At 45.5% G+C, this 14,987-nt stretch overlaps 1 long non-coding RNA gene across 1 annotated transcript; it reads right to left on the minus strand.

Annotated features, from left to right (window-relative positions):
• Positions 1 to 10,900: 10,900 nt before the first annotated feature.
• LOC119624413 (uncharacterized) lies at positions 10,901 to 14,529 on the minus strand. Its single transcript, XR_012092874.1, has 2 exons — positions 12,862 to 14,529; positions 10,901 to 11,042 (listed from the first exon to the last, which is right to left on the minus strand). It is a non-coding gene; the product is annotated as an uncharacterized lncRNA (long non-coding RNA).
• Positions 14,530 to 14,987: the final 458 nt, after the last annotated feature.

Consider the following 14,987-nt stretch of genomic DNA (forward strand, 5'->3'; position numbering starts at 1 on the left):
CTGCGGGTGTCGTATTTGGGGTGTCATGTCTGCCTATGCTGCATTTGTGTTCCAGGCCACGGTGTGGACCTCGCACTGAGGCCGCCTAGCCCTGGGTGGGGAGAACGTCGGTGCGCAAGATTCAGAGCGGCTTTTGGTTTCCCGTTTTCCACACTGAACCATTCTAACTAGTCTCTGACCTTCATTACTCAAGGCTACAAACAGGATTTTATTCGCCGTGGATGCGGCCCCGCGTTGCCCCAAAGCGAGGCTGAGGAGAACGCTGCTCCGCCTTCGCGGTGTACCCCGGGTCTGTGCTGAGCAGAATGCAGCCCCGCCCTCGCGGTGCACCCCACGTGCTGACCTGCGCTGAGGAGAACGCTGCTCCCCCTTCGCGGTACCCCCTAGGTCTGCGCAAAGGAGAACACAGTTCCGCCCTCGTGATGCTTTCTGAGTCTGTGATGAAGACAATACAACTCCGCCCTCGCAGAGGCACAGACCGGCGCAGGCCCAGAGTCGCAGGCCAGCGCGACGCAGGCGCAGAGTCGGAGGCCGGGGCGGGGCAGAGTCGCACGCCGGCGCGGCGCCGGCCCAGAGTCGCGGGCTGGCGCGGAGCAGGACGGCGCAGGCGCAGAGTCGCGGGCCGGCGCGGCGCAGGCCGGGGCAGGCGCAGAGTCGCAGGAGAAGAGTCGCGGGCCGGCGCGGCGCAGGCCGGCGCAGGCGCAGAGTCGCAGGCGGGCGCGACGCAGGCCAGCGCAGAGTCGCAGGCGCATAGTCGCAGACTGGCGCAGGCGCAGAGTCGCGGGCCGGCGCGGCGCAGGCCGGGGCAGGCGCAGAGTCGCAGGAGAATAGTCGCGGGCCGGCGCAGGCGCAGGCCGGCGCAGAGTCGCAGGCGGGCGCGACGCAGGCCAGCGCAGAGTCGCAGGCGCATAGTCGCAGACTGGCGCAGGCGCAGAGTCGCGCGCCGGCGCGGCACAGACCCAGAGTCACAGGCCGGCGCGGCGGAGGCACACAGTCGCGCGCCGGAGGGGGCCGGCGCAGGCGCAGAGTTGCAAGCGCAGAGTGGCGCGCGGGCGCGGCGCAGGCCCAGTGTCGCAGGCGCAGAGACACACGCCGGCGCGGCGCAGGCCGGCGCAGGTGCAGAGTCGCAGGCGGGCCCAGGCGCAGTGTAGCACGCCCGTGCGTTGCGGGGCGGGGGGGGTGGCGGCACAGGCGCGGAGACGCACGCTGCGTGGGCCTGAGGGGGCGCGGTGGAGGCGGACGGACGCACGGAGCCCGAGGAGCGGCGCAGAGAGGGGGAAACATCAGTAATCTGAAAAGCCGGGCTCGGGTGCCCTCTGCTTGCAGCTGCGCACTACAGGGCCCCCTTGCTCACGGTGCTGTGCCACTGCGCCACCTGCTGGCGTCTAGAGCAACTGCAGGGCCCTCTTTCTTACAGTGGTGGCCAGCGCCCCCTGCTGGCGCTGGGGCACTGCAGGGCCCTCTTGCTCGCAGTATAGTGACGGCAGCCCACCTGCCTTAGGTCCCCGACTTGCCCCACTTAGGCTCGTGGGACCTCCTCACTGCTGGATGAGGCACGTGTGTGGTGATCCATCCGAATCCACTGTGGCACCGGACTCCTTCCCGCCATCCCAGGCAGGCTGACGGTGGTCACATTTGGACGTACTGCGTCTATCTCTTTTCAATGTGCTTCTCTGCCCTAATCTGTACTTATGGTGCCAGGTTTCTTTGAAGAATGTCCCCTTTGTCCTTATCAGCATGTAGCTACCAATATTGTGATATTATTACTGCAGAGTGAATGATGACTGGGGCATCTTATGAGGATTTCTAGGGTGTTTCTTTCTGCATAGGTACCTCTTCCCCCTCCTACCCGCAATTCACAAGTGCCCATCCGCTCCAGCATTACAGATGCCACTAAATGTGAATTTTTCGTGGTCCCTCCAGGTGAGCCTTCCCAGACTTTCCCTTTTTCAGGAGCTCCCCCTCCTCTTCATGTCTAGCCGTCTATCTGCTCTAACAGAGCCCACTACCCTGTGTCTTTCCCAAAAATAGTGAGGGAACGATTATTGGAAACCATAGGAAATGATATGCGTGTAGATGAAAACTTTACAACTTACACAAATAATCACTCAAAATCATCCTTACCCTAAAAATGCAAAACTATACAATTTCTAGAAGAAACTATGGAAGAAAAGCTATGTGCCTTTGGGTTTGGTCATGAATTTTAACAAATGACACACAAGGTTGATACACGCAGAAGAAATGACAATGTGGATTTCTTAATATTTACAGTTTATACTCTGTAAAAGACCTTGTTAAGGGAACAAAAAGACAAGCCACATATTGAAAAAAAATTGGCAAAATACAGATCTGAGAATCTATATTCAAAATATAGACAAAATTCTTGAAACTAAACAATAAGCTAAACATCTCAATTTAAAATGCACACAGTTCTGAACAGACACCTCACCAAAGACGATCTACGGATGGCAAGTAAACATACAAAAAGATGCTCAACATACTACAGAACTGAAAACCACAATGAGATACCACAGCTGGTCTATATCTGTTAGAACTGCTAAACTCTAAAAAAATGACAAATTGCTGGAGGAAAAACAAGAACTCTTTTCATTGCTGGTGGAAGACAGTGTGTAAGACCAGAATATGCCACCCCAAAATATGATGGTAGGAAACCAGAATATGCCACCCCAAAATATGTCCCTTTGGCATAAGAATTATTCTCAGCTGATTACTTTGAAAAAAATGCTTAAAAAGGAAGTTCTGCAAACAGAGTAGAAGTTACCCTTGTGTAAGGAAAATTTACATCTATAAAAGAAATCCCCATTTAAAAGATCTCTCTCTCTCTCTCTCTCTCTCTCTCTCTCTCTCTCTCTCTCTCTGTCTCTCTCTCTGTCTCTCTCTCCCTCTCTCTCTCTCTCTGTCTCTCTCTCTCTCTGTCTCTGTCTCTCCCCCCCTCTCTCTCTCTCTCTCTCTGTCTCTCTCTCTCAATCTCTCTCTCTCTGTCTCTCTCTCTCTCTCTCTCTCTCTGTCTCTCTCTCTCTCTCGGCACCAACCAAGAAGAGAAGGATGACTAAATCACTAAAGAGTCTTACCAACAGAGAGCGCATGAAGTTAAGTCTGTATAAGAAAACTTACCCTTGTCTACTGTGCTTTTGCTTGTTACCTCCCCACTACTGAGCCTCAAATATTCTTTCTTTAAGTTGAAGATAGCATTTACACTTCATTGAAAGCCACCTGCTGGGGATTTACTCTTTTTTCCCTGAGTAGCTCCCATGTATCCATAAGGTATACATGTTTTTAAACTTGTCTACTTTTTTCTCATTTTAATCTGTAATTTGTTACAGAGGGTCCCATCTAAGAATTCCATAAAGGTAGAGAGAAAATTATTTTTCCTCCCCTATTACAAGTTGGGCAGTTTTTCCCAAAGTTAAACAAGTCTCACTGTACAATCCAAAAATCACATTCATAAGTATTTTGACAGCTACTTTGCTATTATTTCCAAACAAAAGCTACCATGCAATTACGTACAGAAGCCCTATTCATAACGACCAAAGGAAAAAAAGGAATCAGAAAGTCTTATAACAGATGACTGTGTGGGAACCCATTCAGACATCAAGAGTTGTCATAGGGACCGGGCATGGTGGCTCACGCCTGTAATCCCAGCACTTTGGGAGGCCGAGGCAGGTGAATCACGAGGTCAGGAGATCGAGACCATACTGGCTAATGTGGTGAAACCTCGTCTCTACTAAAAAAAAATACAAAAAAAATTAGCCGGGTGTGGTGGCGAGCACCTGTAGTCCCAGCTACTCAGGAGGCTGAGACTGGAGAATGGCATAAACCTGGGAGGTGGAGCTTGCAGTGAGCCAAGATCATGCCACTGCACTCCAGTCTGGGCAACAGAGCAAGACTCTGTCTCAAAAAAAAAAAAGAGTTGTTATAAAGATTATTTAAATGAAAACATTTGAGATACCAAAGATAAAGAAAGAAATCTTACCAGAACTTACTTTGTCTAATTATAGCAGAGCTCCCAGAAAATACAGCTGCCATTAACCCCATCGAAGGAGTTTCTTTCAAATTCAGCTGCCAGGAAGACAGCCTACTTATTCCCATTAGCACTGATAAATGAAAATGAAATCGTCAGCTCCCAACTGACTGAACAGACCCACTCTTGGCTGAACTCAAAACTGAGTTCTCGGATTTACAAAGGATCCCATCTTAGAATTCTGTAAAGGTAGAGAGAAAATTATTTTCCCTCCCCTATTACAAGTTGGGCAGGATGGGATGACAGGGGTCAGATACACCTCGTTATACCCCCTCCTTTGCTAACCATGATGAGGCTTTCTTCACTAAGGCTTTAACGGAAACAAGCCTTTCAAAAGACTCCACCACTGATTTCAACCAACTGCCGGAAGCTGCCTCTCCTCTCTTGCCTGATAAGAGACCACCCATGATGGAGAGGTTCTGGACAGCGTACACAGGATGCACAGAGCGAGTTTTCATCTCTGCTTCAACTTTTAATGTCAGAGGGCTGAAAACTCCACCCTGGGATCATGTTAACACTGCCATTTTTTTGTACATTGGACCCATGAAGGAGCAGGAAACTCAATTGTGCATGCATGCATTTCTCCTTTCAGAAATATACATCACTCCTCCTAGAGCTTATTAGATATGCGTATTTGGCCACGCCACTCAGTATAAATTACTATTTCCTTTACCTCTCCCTTGAAGTGTCTGTTTTTTACTTCTGGCTGGAGGTTATGCTTCCTAGCCTCTCAGGACTATCCTGCAGGCTGCAACCCTTTATAGGAAATAAATCTCTCACTGGGTGCAGTGGCTCATGCCTGTAATCAAAGCACTTTGGGAAGCCGAGGCGGGTGGATCACCTGAGACCAAGAGATCGAGACCATCCTGGCCAACATGGTGAAACCCCGTCTCTACTAAAAATACAAAAATTAGCCGGGCATGGTGGCGCATGCCTGTAGTCCCAGCTACTAGGGAGGATGAGGCGGGATAATCGCTTGAACCTGGGAGGTGCAGCCTGCAGTGAGCCAAGATCACTCCACTGCACTCCAGCCTTGGCAACAAGAGTGAAACTCCGACTCAAAAAAAAAAAAAAAACAAAAAAAAAAAAAAAAAAAAAAAAAAACACATAATGAAATCTCTCCTTTCCGAATTTATGAAGCTCATCATTCTTCATTTGACAGCATTAAAAAGCATTTAAAAGTTCCATACTCTCCCACAGAAGCCCTAGAAATCTTCATTTTGTTAACCATTTTGGATGCCTGAGAACTTGTAATCCAATGAGTAGAAATGTTGGTACCCATTTACGGCTGTCATCCTGCCAGTTCTCAGGAGTTTGTATAAGTCTAAATCTGCAAGGGTCTCATCCTATAAGGACCCTTGTCTCTTGCTCTGTTGCCTTTGTCCACTGGCTCTGGCAACAGGGGTCTTTCTTTCTCCTTGGCTCTCTTTGGATATAAGGGCTCCATCTTCTGTGCCACCTTAGGGAATGCCTTTTGCATGCATGGCTAAGTCATTAAAAAACCTACAGTTTGAGTAACACTTTGAGTGAGTACTCTCTGAAGCTGGGTTGGAATCTCAAGCTTCTTTGTCTGGAAGGTAACTCTTGGGTTACAAGTTTCTTATCCTAGCTTTGGTTTTGAGGCCTCTCTGTTCTCCTCTTGGGTTGGAAGTTACTCCTGGCTTTTTGTTTCATGGTGTCTCTGTGATCTTGCTCTTGCTCCTTTCATGGGAACTTCTCAGTTGACTAAATTCTCCCTTCTCAAACCTCTGCTGACTGTGTGTTCCACCAATATGGAACTAATTCTGGCCATCATGAGCATGTCACAGTGCTGCAGAGATTTTGTTTATGGCCAGATTTGGGGGCTTGTCCCAACAATTTGGGAAAACAAAGAGTATGAGAAATGGGTAAAATTTAGATTTTAAAAAATGTTCAGGGCCAGGCATAGTGGCTCATGCCTGTGATCCCAGCACATTGGGAGGTTCAGGCGGGAGGATCAGAAGGTCAGGAGTTCGAGAACAGCCTGGCCAACATGGTGAAACCCCGTCTCTACTAAAAATACAAAATTAGCAGGGTGCGGTGGCAGGTGCCTGTAGTCCCAGCTACTCGGGAGGCTGAGACAGGAGAATCACTTGAAACCAGGAGGCGGAGGTTGCAGTGAGCCGACATCACATCACTACATTCCAGCCTGGGCAACCAGAGCAAAACTCCATCTAAAAAAAAAAATCTTCATTCACCATAATAGGAAGTCATTAGATAATATCTGAAAACTCATAAATTTAAAAATTGCATGGGGCAGGGCACGGTGACTCACACCTGTAATCCCAGCACTTTGGAAGTTTGAGGTAGGCAGATTGCTTGAGTGCAGTAATTCTAGAGCAGCCTGGGCAACATGGTGAAACCCTGTCTCCAATAAAAGAAAAAAATACAAAAAAAATTGGCCAGGTATGGTGGCGTGTGACTGTAGTCCCAGCTACTCAGGAGGCTGAGGAGGTAGAATCACCTGAGCCTGGGAGGTGGAGGCTGCAGTGAACCAAGATTGTGTCACTGCACTTCAACCTGGGAAACCTCAGTGTCTGGAGACCCTGTCTCAAAAATAAACAAATTAAGTAAGTAAGTAAATATTGTATAGTAAGATGTCAATAGACGACGGACTAGAAAGCTACAGCCCCTTCTTTCCTCACAGAGACACCAAGTTAACAACAATATACCGACCAGAATACCTCTGTGAGAATCCTATAAACAGGCTGAGAAATTAGAGCACCTAGGCCATTGTAAAACCAAGAAGATTTCAGTGAAAAGGGAAGGACAATTCACAGCATTTGGTGTGTCCATCAGTGCTGCTCCCCTATGCCGTACAGTACAGAGCAATCAGAAAATTCTTCACACTCAAGCTCTCCCCTTGGAACAGAAACAAAAGAGCTGATCTTTCACCAAACATTTGGACTCGTGTGGGGGCTGCCCAGGGGGCTGCTGTTTCTGTTTCACCTGACTCAAAGCACTGATGGGATTAGCGCCGGAATTTTGGAAGCCACTAAAAACAGAGGGAAGAAGCACACTAGAGCCACCGTTCTGCGGCCAGATGCCAGGAAGAGCAAGGGATCAAAACAGGTTCAAGAAGTTTTAGAACTCCAGCGAGGCGATTGGTGAAGGTCTTCCTCTGCATAAAGCCAGTATGCAAACACTGTAAGAGGTATTCGTTTTTTAGATATTCAAATCTCGGTTTAAAAAAAAAAGTTACAAGGCACACAAACAAACAGAAACAAGGCCCAATAAAAGAACAAGATAAAACTCCAAAACTTGACCTCAGCCGGGTGTGGTGGCTCACGCCTGTAATCCCAGCACTTTGGGAGGCCAAGGTGGGTAAATCACTTGAGGCCAGGAGTTTGAGGCCAGCCAGGCCAACATGGTGAAACCCCATCTCTACTAAAATACAAAAGTTAGCTGGGGACTGCATAAAGAAACTGTGGCACATATACACCATGGAATACTATGGAGCCATGGAAAACAACGAGTTCATGGCCTTTGCCGGCACATGGATGAGGCTGGAAACCATCATCCTCAGCAAACCAACACAGGAACAGAAAACCAAACACCACACATTCTCACTCATAAGTGGAAGTTGAACAATGAGAACAAATGGACACAGGGAGGGGAACATCACACACCAGGGCCTGTTGTGGGGTTCGGGTCTAGGGGAAGGATGGCATTAGGAGAAATACCTAATTTAGATGATGGGCTGATGGGTACAACAAACCACCATGGCACGTGTGTACCTATGTAACAAACCTGCACATTCTGCACATGTATCCCAGAACTTGAAGTATTTTAAAACATACATATAAAAGTCACAGGATGTTTGTGATAGTATCTATTACACTGATGTTGCCATCACATAGTTGACTATGTGCAGACTCCAAGTGAAATTTCTTGCAGTTGTTAGAGACATGGAAAATCTGTATATCCAGATAAAAACTCAAAAAATTTTAGAAAAACATTCAGGATTTACAGTCTAGAGCTCTAACACTGGAATCTTTTCCAACTTTAAAGTTTAATGATTTACTTAAATCTAAAAATAGTAGGTTGCAGATATATTTAAACAGTGTGCCTAGGTAGTATGTTTATATCTTAAGATTAAAATGGTCTTCTAAAGTTTACTAATTCTAATATAACCTTTATTGTTTCATGTAGACATATCTTTCCGATTCCCAGGATAATTTAAACAATTCAAAGCAACTATTGACTTAGTTCTAGATTGGGATAGCTATTTATGCATTCAAAGCTTTAGATATGTATTTCAAATTAGACATGTGTGCTGGTTGTGGAAAGTTGACTTAGAGCCTCAGGTAAGTTTTGTTTTTGTTTTTGTTTTTTTGAGATGGAGTTTCACTCTTGTTGCCCAGGCTGGAGTGCAGTGGCACAATCTCAGCTCATTGCAACCTCCTTCTCTCAAGTTCAAGCGATTCTCCCGCCTCAGCCTCCTGAGTAGCTGGGATTACAGGCATGCACCACCACACCCAGCTAATTTTGTATTTTTAGTAGAGATGGAGTTTCTCCATGTGGTCAGGCTGGTCTCAAACTCCCGATCTCAGGTGATCCGCCCGCCTCAGCCTCCCAAAGTGCTGGGATTACAGGCATGAGCCACTGTGCCCAGCCACCTCAGGTAAGTTTTTTTTCCCATGTGAACACATTGCTTTCGATTGATGTTATGCCCAGAGCAGACGATTAATAAATACCCTTTGAATTAAATGAGTGATTAACTGTAAATATCATAATACATCTTACTGGGCATAATTAGATATATCTAGTCCTTGCTGTGACCTAAGAAAGGAATTCTTTTCATTAAATGTTTAATGTCTCACCCTGTTCATACAGCTGGAGTTACTGATTCAGTCTGATGTGAATTCAGTCTTACAAAAGACCCATCATTATAACCTGCTCTAATGCTTCCTGTAGTATCGGAACTTCCAACTTGTAGGCAAAATAGATATGCTTCATATTCTTAAAAACCACAAGAGGCCAGGCTCAGTGGCTCACGCCTGTAATCCCAGCATTTTGGGAGGCCGAGGTGGGCGGATCATGATGTCAGGAGATCGAGACCATCTTGGCTAACATGGTGAAACCCATCTCTACTAAAAATACAAAAAAGCTGGGCATGGTGGCGGGCGCCTGTAGTCCCAGCTACTCGGGAAGCTGAGGCAGGAGAATGGCGTGAACCTGGGAGGTGGAGCTTGCAGTGAGCGAGATCGCGCCACTGTACTCCAGCCTAGGCAACAGAGCAAGACTCCGTCTCAAAAAAAAAAAAACCACAAGAAATCTCCCTTTATTCATAATAAACATAGAATTAGGTATTCTATTAAACTGAACAACAGAACTAAGTGGGAGTGACTGCATACGCTCTATCACAAATTGCCTGAATGTCTGAAAAGGTCAGTGGGCCATTTCGCTCCGTGCTGTGCCACAGGCAAACCACAAGAGCTGTCAGTGACTCACTGCGTGGGTCACCCAGGGCATGTGGTGCTGAGGCTGTCAAAGAGCAAGACGGGGCTGCATCTAAACTCAGGCCTCTGCTAAGTGTCCGAACTCGGGCGAGATGCTAAAGACTTTAGAGACGTTTCCTTTTCTATAGATGGGGTTATAACACTCACCGTCAGGTTCTCCTGTGTGTTGACAAGGCTGGCACGTGACACACCAGGGGCAGAGTTGGATGGGAACCGTCTTCCTCAGACAACATGGTCCTCATAAACATCAACAAAATAAGGAGAACAGGAGAGCAGGGTGTCTCCAGCTGTGTCGGAACTGCAGCAGGGACTCAGCAACAGTCAGTCTCTTTCTCTTGTTTCATCCAAATCACACATTCAAAAAAAACGGTGGGGTTATCATGGATGTTTATATGGATTCCTGGGATCAGGCAAATACACCTTTCCTTGTCATTCCTTCAAGAGTTATGTCCACACACAAACTTGCACACAAATGTTCAGAGCTTTACTCAGGATTACCAGAAACTGGAGGCAACCAACATGTCCTTCAGTAGGTGAATGGATAAATAAATTCTGGTACCTACAGACAATGGAGTATCATTCAGTGAGAAAATAAATGAGCTATCTAATCATGAAAAGGCACACAGGGGGCCGGGCGCGGTGGCTCAAGCCTGTAATCCCAGCACTTTGGGAGGCCAAGACGGGCGGATCACGAGGTCAGGAGATCGAGACCATCCTGGCTAACACGGTGAAACCCCGTCTCTACTAAAAATACAAAAATCTAGCCGGGCGTGGTGGCGGCCCCTGTAGTCCCAGCTACTCGGGAGGCTGAGGCAGGAGAATGGCGGGAACCCGGGAGGCGGAGCTTGCAGTGAGCTGAGATCCGGCCACTGCACTGCAGCCTGGGCGACAGAGCGAGACTCCGTCTCAAAAAAAAAAAAAAGAAAAGAAAAGGCACACAGGGACCCAAGATGCATACCACTAAGTGAAAGAAGCCAAAAAGGCTACATACTGTATGATTCCAATTACATGACATTTTGGAAAAGGGAAAATTACATAGATAGTAAAACACTCAATGGTTGACAGGGGTTGCGGAGAGGAAAGGATGGATGGGCAGAGAGCCCTGGCTGTTTAGGGCAGTGAGACCACTGTGGGTGATTTCACCACAACGGTGGACCCACGACAGCGTGCAGATGCCCACACCCATTGAATTAAGACCACAAAAAGGTATTAATTACATCAACTATGAACTTTCATAATGAAATAAATCATGTTTTTTAAAAGTGGACAGTTTTGTTCAGTTACTGTCTACTTTCTGAAATGGAGACGGTGGAGTGCTTCCATGGTTGTGAGGATAAAAATAGCTTAGAGAATGTAATAACTGAAATAGGTGCGTAAACATTGTTAAACTATTTTATTCTCATTAAAAAGCAGTGCTTAAGTCTATTTATATTTAAACATTGAGCAAGGAGTGCAAACACGTTAACATAATTCTCCTCTAGCTCCACTCAGAAGTCAGGACTGCACGGCTCCACTCGCACCTGCGAAACACAACAACCTTTTTCAGCGTCATTAAAATATTTCAGTTGGAGGATTGACTTTAGACTCAACCTGTGTTTTCTCCCCTGGAAAACAAAGGTTTTATGAAACAAACAAAGCCTTTACCGTCCTCAAACGGAACACTCAGACATCTGTGATGTCTGCTGTAAGTGCCACCAGGCTCTCCTCTGAAATCTCGTCATGGGAAAATAGAGACTGTAGATTCTTTTAGAAAGGGGAGAATGAGAACTAATGTCGAAAGGCCACGTCCTCATTCATCAACACCTTCTTTTACAAATTCCACAGGTTTAGTTACTTTGGGATTCATATGGGCCTATTTTAAAGTGCATTTATTAATTTAGCATGAATGGTTCAAATTCATTCTGGATCCTGAGCCGATATCCGGCAATGCTGGGTGTGCGCCTGTGAGAGTCACCAGCCCTGATGAGCCTCAGGTTATTGTATTTATAAAATGAAGGTTAGGTTTGCTCCAATTTGTTTAAAACCATTTTTAATAGTAAAAACTTTTTTTGTTGTTACATAAAAAGGTACAAGAAAAACTCAAACATTGCCAATGATAATCATTTTATTAATATAAATATTTTTGTGAGCTCAATTTATGACTTAATTATAGAAGAAATAAGCAACATGAGGTGCCATTATAAAATATGGTAACCATACTTTCCTACTTTGTCTATATGTTATTGATAAATCTTGATGTATACACAAAAGGAGTTTCAAAGAATAATAATTTAAAATAATATCTTGATGTGTAATTTCAGGGACTTTAAAAAAATTCCTGCAACTGCTTTTTAAAGGTTCTAGAACAGTTTTCTATGTCTTCCAGCTAAATAACTACAAAGAGCTAACTCTTCTCACATTCTGTATTATAAATATGTAAGTCACAAAAGGAACAGACAACATCATAAAAACACATGCACGAACAAATGGGCCTTGGCTCACATTTAACTGCATCTGCCAGTGCACACAGGCTATAGCAGAATTTATGTGTGTAATTTCACGAGTGGATTGTTGTCAAAATAAAAATTGTCTACTATCTCTATTCAGTAGTATATTTGCACAAATGGTAAACATATTCATAGAGACAGTGGGAGAAATTTATTTCATGGCTTACAAGAAGACAGGTTAAGTTGGGACATTTAATTGTTTCATTAATGCTACATTTTATCATGCGCTTGTCTGGGCATGGTATTTAAATGTATTATAACAACTTTTAAATGCTCAATGTTACAGATGGAATTACTAGAGAAAGTACTAACTGATATTTTCTTTGTGTGTGCTTTGAAGGCACAAGGAAATCATAAAGCAGCCCTTTTTCCTTTTCCCATCTATTTCCTGAAGGCCAAGCTGTGCTTTTGCAGATTAGGCCTCTCTGTAACACACACACACACACACACATATGGCCTTTATGGTTTTAAAGGAGGAAAAGAGAATTTGCCTGGATAACTCTCACCTAGGTATTTTCAGTGGAGATCTAGAATCATCTAAGGGTTAAGTTAAGCTGTACCAGCCAATGGGAAAACAAAATGAGGATGCCGGGGAGATGTTCCCAGAACAGTAGCATTCCTAATGGGCTAGGCCCTAGTCACATGCAATTCCCCAGATGTGGTTGGTGTGGCCAAGGTTCTGGCATGTGACGGCTGCCTTCCTGGCACTTCTTGTGCTGTGAGGAGCATCCCCTCCCCAGTGCCAGGGGCAGTGGTCCTCTCACCCACTTCAGAGTAAAGGGCCAGCAGTCGGCAGTCACAGGAAAAGTAGTGAGACAGGAAAGTGAGGAGCATGAAGCGCCACCATACCCACCTCCAGTGTCTGGCACAGAATATGACGAGGAACCTCCGTGAATTGGAATCTTCGATATCTTCACACATGTGAGTTTCTGCTAGATATAATTTGACTTATAAAAACAAAGAAATATGACCTTCTTGTATCTAAATCTTGTAGAAGAGTTAATGATTGTAACCTGGATGTTTTAAATTCTGAGATGTTATTAAATCAATATTCATCACAAATGTATTGATAATTTTTTAGAAGAACAGAAGAGATCTCATCATATTTAATGCAGTGTATCAATTGTAAGATGCACGCTAATTCCAGGAAAAGTAAAGCATAAAAAAAAAATCTGTCTTAGAATGGAAAAATACAGTAAACTATTTTTAACTAGAATTTAAATGCAACATTTTAGGATATGAAGCCATCAACTCATTTTGAAAACTACTTGCTCAGATGACCTCAGCGATAGGAAACCTCTAACAGATCACGAATCTAATAATGAGATAATTTTCTGTGTCTTTGCCTGAGAGTCTGTCTGAAAGTGATGCAGTTTTTACAGAAGAGGAATAACGTGTCCCAGACTGAGAACGCTTCACGGGCCACCATTCTGGGCAGTGCTTCAGTGTGGAGTTTTAGCAGTGAGTATTCAGAAACAGTGGAATAATTTGCACTTTTTATAATAAGATTATCTTGTCTATTTTCCTTTAAATATGCAGCAGAAGCTTACTATTATACAACTAAATTATGTCGGTTCTCTAATTGCCCACTTATTCTACCTTGATTGACATGCGGTTTATTTCACCCTGATGTTTTTAAAGACAAGCATGTGCTGTGTGAGGGTTAGAACATGAGCCATAAACAAGGAGGCTTGAGATGGTAGTGCCTCCCCAAAAATGCGGTACCCCAGGGCCTGCGCAGGCAACACTGCTTTGAACCTTAACACTTCTGAAATGGCTGGACATCTCTCCATGAGCTGTGCTTACCCAGTTGTTCCATTTATTCTTATATTTTACAAGTATTTAGTCAATTCTTGAGCTAGGCCATGTGGTCTACCAAAGGAATAAGATATCTGTTGTTATTATTTTATTATTTTATTTCAATAGTTTTGGGGAACAGGTGGTTTTAGTTAAATGCTAAAGTTCTTTATTGATGGTTTCTGAGATTTTGGTCCACCCATAGCCCAAGCAGAGTACAATGTACCCAATGTGTAGAGTTTTATTCCTCACCTCCCTCTCACCTTTCCCCCTAAGTCCCCAAAGCCCACTTATCATTCTTAGGCCTTGGAATCATCATCATAGCTTATGTCCCACTTATAACTAAGAACATACAGCGTGGAGTTTAGGTCAGCAGACAGCTCCAGGGGACTGTTGGGGCAGGCCAGGACATAAAAGAGGGACTAGAGCCAGGGTTACCCGTGAGAGGGTGGACCCATTGTGCCAAGCACCCTAACCCTAAAAGCTGTAACCATTACCCTTAACCCCAACCCTAACCCCAAACCTTAACCCTAACCTTTAACACCTTACCATAACCCCAACCCGAACCCCTAACCATAATCCTAAAATGCTAACGCTAAAACCCTAACCCCTAACACTAAACCCTAATCATAACCCTAAACACAACCCCAACGCTAACCCTAACCCTAACCACAACCCCAACCCCAGCCCCAAGCCTAACCTCAACCCTAACCCCTACCCCCAGCCTTTCTCACCTTTTACATCTGTCCAGATTCTCCAGTAGAAGCAGAGACCCTTGGTTCCCAGGTGTGCACCACTGCGTCTGGCACAGGACTCCGTATCACTCCCCAAATAAGCACCCGAATGCTCACAGGGCAGCCATGCAGTGGAGGCCCAAGGTGTATTCTCACCTCCAGAACCAGGGCCCAGCGCCTGCATCAGGCTGATCAGGGCTGAAGTGAGCTGTGGCACCCAAGGTCTTTGTAAGACCAAGGCCATGTTGTGCCTCCTATCACAGAGCGAGACGCAGCAGCCTTCGAAGTCAGGGGCCCTTCCCTGATGATACTCCGAGCACAAAGTACTGGACTTTCACACAAGGAGGCTGCACACATTATTCTGTTTAAATCTCCACCTAGGCCACTGGGAGAAATGGTGATAGAGGGACCCTCGTGTTGCCCTGTGGTATACGTGCTCTGGTTCATA

This window comes from Chlorocebus sabaeus, chromosome 5 (assembly GCF_047675955.1).
Source record: "Chlorocebus sabaeus isolate Y175 chromosome 5, mChlSab1.0.hap1, whole genome shotgun sequence".
Lineage (NCBI taxonomy): Eukaryota > Metazoa > Chordata > Mammalia > Primates > Cercopithecidae > Chlorocebus > Chlorocebus sabaeus.